Raw genomic sequence first — 6,093 nt, 5'->3', positions numbered from 1 at the left:
CATTGTATTTGACTGAAATCTGTATTTGCTTTGGTCAAGTATGTGTGGGACCCTATGATGCCTTTGGGCTATCTCATAATGAAAGAGAATATTCACCAATCCTGGGTCATGCCTTCTATTATTTACCCTGTACTTTCTATGTTCATCAGCAGTTAATGAGGAAATAAAGGGGAATATTAAAAATATTATTTTCTTGTTTTATGCCATACAGAGGAAAGGCAGACTGAGCTGAATGGAAATATAAGACAACCAAAGGTATGTCCCTCTCTCCTTCTTTAGGAATTTCATGATGCTGACAAGAACATGAAGTTGCCAAACTAAACATACCACATTCTGATTCTACATCAACTGCAAATAAATTCAGATAAACAAACTTATTAGAGATGAAAATGTTTGTGGTCATTCCCTAAAGATACTCAGAATGCTCTCTAAGAGCTCAAAGGAAGTTAAACACTTCAGCTTCAGAAGACATGAAGAGTTAGGATCAGTAGGGAGCCGATGACTTACTTCTTCCAGTCGAATCTGAGGATATAAAAATTGTGACGTAAGACTCTATGATAGACTTGGAGATGGAGTGGACTTCTCATTACTGGGGACACTCATAAAAGGCACATAAGGACAGCTCAACAGTTTATGTAATAAAACCAGGTGGAATTTGGTGATGAATGTTAGCTGAGTGACAATTTTGGATGAAAACCAAGCATGAATATTCTGCATGCTTTCTGCTCTTAATCAGAAAATTCTTAATTTGTCAAAATGCCTTTGCAACCTGAGTTTAATTTGAACCTCCTACTGCCTTTGAAAGTAGAACAGAGCTGCCCATACGTAACTAATTGGATTACCTGAACAAATCCTTAATTCTGGGGATCATATAAAGACATGTTAACTAAGATGGCCACATTCAGAGCAATAATAGTAGAAACAAATGGCGGCGAGAATGTGGAGAAACTGCAGCTCTTGTGCATAGTTTGAAAGTTTGGGAAAGGCTCAGCCTTTATAGAACACAAAGTAGAGTTTCCCAAAAATGTCTAAAGTAGAACTACTAGGTGGCCTGGCAGTCTTATTTTTGAAAATATATTCCAAAAAAAAAATTGAGGTGAGAAAGTCTGAAAGCTATAAGTACACCCATATGCAGAGCAGGGGCATCCAAAACAATCCAGAGATGGAACAGCTCAAATGCCAACCAGAAGATAATGAAGAAGCAAAATTTGGCATTTTTATGTATATGTGCATGAAAATTCATCAACTTTGAAAAAAAAAGACAATTTATCAATTACCACACTGTGGATGAATTTTGAGGACAGCATGGTAATTTAAGTCAGGCATAAAAGAACAAGTGCTGTGTGGTTCATCTACATGGATATCTAAAATGGAGAAAATTGGCCAGGATGGGGTATCTCTTATAACCCAAGGTGATTGTCTGCTTCCTGGTGGAAACAAGTTGCAGATTTACCTTCTCATTGGTGGATCCTAATGAAGGAAATACAGTGGTATTACCTCAACATTTCTCCTAGCTAGCTTTTCTCTTTTGGAGGTCATTTAAGCTGCAGTGACAATCACTAGAGAACCTTGGTAACCTCCAGCCTTTGTGGTGTCTGGTAGCCTAAGACTCCTCGGAGCTCCTCAACTGATCCAGACTCACAAAGTTTAAGAGGGCATCTTCTGCTCTCCTTGCTTGCCCTAATTGACGTTAGATTCTAGAATCTATAGTCTAGAATCTACTTTGCAAGAAAAGAAGCTCCCTATCCAATCTTAGACATTACCTCTGAAACACCATCCACTGCTTCTTTTTAGAAGGAAAGAATTTACCTTTTGTTGAAGCAAAAATATGACTTCTTTCCTAAAAAATATATCAATAATTTGGGTAGTGATTATGTCAAGTCTGGGGCCAGCAAACTGGAAGAATTGGAAGTCTCAGAAAATGACACCAAACTGTTAAGTGAGGGAACTGGTACACATGGAAAAAGCCCATGTTAAGTGCAAAAACAGAGTTCCCTATCAGTGACATTCACGCTCCTCAAGCAAGGAATTCCATGTTTCTCTGAGAAGGTAAATATGAGAAGGTCAGCTAAATTAAGATGACTCACTAAAATGCACCCAGAGTAGCTGTATGTTCACCGGGAGACCCCCGTTGGCATTAGTGGCTGTAAATTATGGTCATTCCTAAGAGGTAACAAGAGAGGTTCTGTCAGCTGTGCAATTACTTTGTTTTGGCAGGACACTTTGGAGTCAAGAAAACATTGGCTGGAGTTCAAGGCCAAGATTTTGGATCAGCTGCCACCATAATTTTTCAGAAATGTGATGACTGTTCCTCAAGAAATAGTTTCCTAAGTAGGCTGCAGGAATGCCCCCTGTACATGCTCGAAAAGGATTTAAAGAATGAAGGACTTAGTGACCTCGAAGCAAAAGGTGAGAGAGGTCCAGGTCATGGGAGGAATCCTCCACGCCAAACATAGTGATTACTTAGAAAGGGATTTCATCAAGGCAGCAAGGGCATATGCTCTTTATCTTCTAAATGACATGTGAGCACAGCAGGGTAAAAATCCAGCGAGGTTGTTACCTGCACAACTCTTCCCTTAAATGCAAATTCTGCACTAATGAGGTCAGCTTCCTAGACTGTCCAGTATAGGTTTGTGTGTAAGGCTAGGAGAATTGTATGAACATGTGAATGACATGCCAGTGTCATTCCAGATGGTCCGTGAGATCTGGGGTGGATTCTTCTCACTTGCTTGATATTCCTGGGACTTTGACATGCATATGCAACAAATCACTTTTCATACTTTATAATTTAGGGGATCACTGAGATTTGAATGCCTAGGTCTATGGCTTATCATAAAGAACATTCTCAGTCTTTAGTTTTTAATTTAGTGTCACATGGCCTCTAGACAAACACCAGAGCCATATTAGGTTGTTAAAAGAAAAGAAGATAGGTTTGAGTGGGAAGCAGTTGGGTTTTAAATGCAAGTCAGAAATACCATTATGGAGGCATAGATGAGACCTATGGAGACAGCGTGTGTTACCAGTGAAGAGGTGAGAACAACCATCTAGAAAAAACAATGGAGCAATTATGAGTTAAGTATAATATTACACTGTATGAAACTGTCAAGATAGCACTATTTCATTCACTGAAAAAGTGTATAAGGACTATCAGCTTACATCCCTTTAATAGTACTAACAAAAGCACCAATGTTTTCAGGACAGTAGCTAGACTATGAAATAACTCCTGAAAATACAAGCTAAGTCATTAATTTGTTATCAATTATATTCATTCTATTAATCATTTTTTTTTGTTTTTTTGTTTGTTTGCTTGTTTTTTCGAGACAAGGTTTCTCTGTGTAACCTTGACTGTCCTGGACTTGCTTTGTAGATCATGTTAGCCTCAAACTCACAGAGATCTACTGCCTCTGCCTCCCTGAGTGCTGGGATTACTCATTTTATTAATCTTATAGAAATATAAGTAAATATATTAAAACCTTCTGCCTTTTGAGAAATGTTGATAGTTCCTGGTTAATGCATAAAGTTTCCAAAATGGAGGCTGATGTTCAAATGTTTTGTTGTTTTAAGGAAATCATTACCCCTAATCTCAGGGAAGCCTGGGGGGAAAATGTCTCTGCTCAACAATGAGCTTATATTGGTGATATATATACTGTAAACATATTTAAAATATCCAACAGTAATGTTCAAGTTGTTTGGACTGAGGCCTTACTCGGAAAGCCTACTATGTCTCAATCATTTTGAACTTTTATTTTCTATATTTTTCTCATATTTACAACTATACTATATATGTGGGGTATTGGCTATGGGGTAGGAATCATTAGATCTAGGAAGAGGTAGGAGACCTGAAAGGTTCAACAATGAATCTTCAACTGTCATTTTCCAGCTAGGTTTGATCTTTTTGTGTTATGTTCCCCTTCCCATCCCCCAAGGGCTTCTACCAAGACAAAAAAAAAAGTGGGGGGTTCTTAACTGAGGCCATAAAAGCATTTTAGTGTTTAAGGATGTCTGTTTTAACATGTTGGCAAATCACTACAACAGGACATTTTTAGGACTGTTGTAGAACTGAAACACCTCTCCTAAATTTGAAGGTTCCTTCCCAGGTTGGAAGAACCTTTAATTCTCCAGCTTAGTGAGCACTAAACAGGGTTTGAAGTGCTGGGCTTTAGAGCGGGTTTGCTGCTCCCCAACTGAAAGCCTATGAATGGGTCACTCAACATCAAAGAGCAGGGGTGTCCTTTTTGTAAAAGAAGGATGTCACTGGCTGGCTGGGTCAAACTAGTAAGAAAAGGAGAATGATGGCTGGCAGTATGGCAGACACGTACACACCCCACCTCAATGACCAGGTGTGAGGGAAAGGGCCATGATTTCAGTGGTGGTTCCTGTGGCACAAATTCTGACATCATGCCCCTTTAAAGAGTTGGGAGGGACTGTACTGTCACCTAGCATTCCTCCCATAGACATGGGTAGGTGGGAATTATTCCATTAATAAATGCAGTAGAAAAATAGATAATTAGAGAGCAGTGTGTTTTAAGTTTTTATTACTGTTCACTTTTCATAAAATTTATTTAATTAAAATTTCAGTTTTAAAGAATGCTGGCTTACCTACAAGTTCACAAAATTCCTAAAATTATAATCATTTGAAGTCATAAGGCAGTATGATCCAAACCAACTAATTCTCAAATAAACTCTGAAAATAGCTTGGAAACAGCTTCTTTAGATGTGAGGATATAGAATGTTGAATGGGCTAGAAATGATGAGAAAATGCAAAAAGCATTGACCCTGATGTGCAGGGTATTGTAATCAGGCACAGAAAGGTGGAGATATGAGAGAGCAGACGTTCAAGGTCATCCTTGGTTGTATACAAGGTTAAGGCCAGCCAAACAGCATGAGACTATTTCAAAAAATAATAATAAAATAGAAAATCTGACAAGAAAGTAAAGGGTTATTTTCTGATCAAGAAATAAGTCAGTTCATGTAATCAAATTCAGCACCATCTGACTGACCCAGAGAAATAGTGAATAAGCCAGTGCCACAAGATTCAGGGTACCAGAGGGACAGAATGTGGAATCTGCCCTGTGGAGAATGTAAGACAAGAGGCTCATGGTATCAAATGCATCAAGTATTTTAGGAATGCTGATACAGCAGTTGTGTGAGAAAGGAGAAGGGAAAAGAAAAGAATGCTTAGAAATGGGGGGAAGAAATAGGCTATTTCCTGCTTATTTGGGATTAGGAGAAGAAGATCTTTCACAAGACAGTGCAATGGAGGCTGGGATCTGACTGGATATGGAAGGTAACGAAAAGGAGAAGAGGTTGCTCACAGAGAACAGAAAATGACGACTGCCTATTGGACTATTGGTGCAGCCACCACCTAGAGCCAGGTCCCCGACTTGAGACGGTAGTTCTGGCCTCTTAGTCACTTTGAGACCTCAAACAGGTGACTCTACCTTTCTGAACCTCGGTTTACCTATCTCCAAGGTGAGGAGGAAAAACCAAAGTGTCCTCCCCTGCCATCACCTTGGTACAGAGCTGAGGGAATTGAATGAGTGAGCACAGGTGCTGAGCCCAACCCTGGCCTTAGCATCATCCAAAAGAGAATGCATGCACTCCGCACACTTCCCACTTTCCCTCTGGGGGAAAAATGCTGAGACTAGGCTAAGTCATGTACATTTATGACATGAAGCAGCAAGCTCTATTTCAATATGCTCCCTCTTGCTAGATGGTTTGCCTGGAAGCACGAAAGACCTTTAAAACTACCAGGACATTCCTGTTTTGGGGGATGTCTTTTCCGGAACATCTTGGTTTTTCCCAAGCCTCCACCAGGCTAACCTCTGTATCACCAGAGAGCACCTGGCACTGGCCACTGTGCTTTTGGAATGCAGCCCTGTCCTGAGCCACTTCTGTGAGTGTCATCACTACCCTGGCCTTGAGGCTTCTGGGAAGAGGAAGGCTCTCTGAAGATGAGGAGTCACAAGGCCTCCCCTGTAGAGTACTCTCTTCCAGCCTGCATGCTGTTTCCTATCTCTTGGTTCTTTGGAATGCAATATGAATAAAAGAAAGAAAGAAAGAAAGAAAGAAAGAAAGAAAGAAAGAAAGAAA

This window comes from Psammomys obesus, unplaced genomic scaffold (assembly GCF_907164565.1).
Source record: "Psammomys obesus unplaced genomic scaffold, mPsaObe1.curated_primary_1811, whole genome shotgun sequence".
Taxonomy (NCBI): domain Eukaryota; kingdom Metazoa; phylum Chordata; class Mammalia; order Rodentia; family Muridae; genus Psammomys; species Psammomys obesus.
This window is presented reverse-complemented; position numbering follows the sequence as displayed.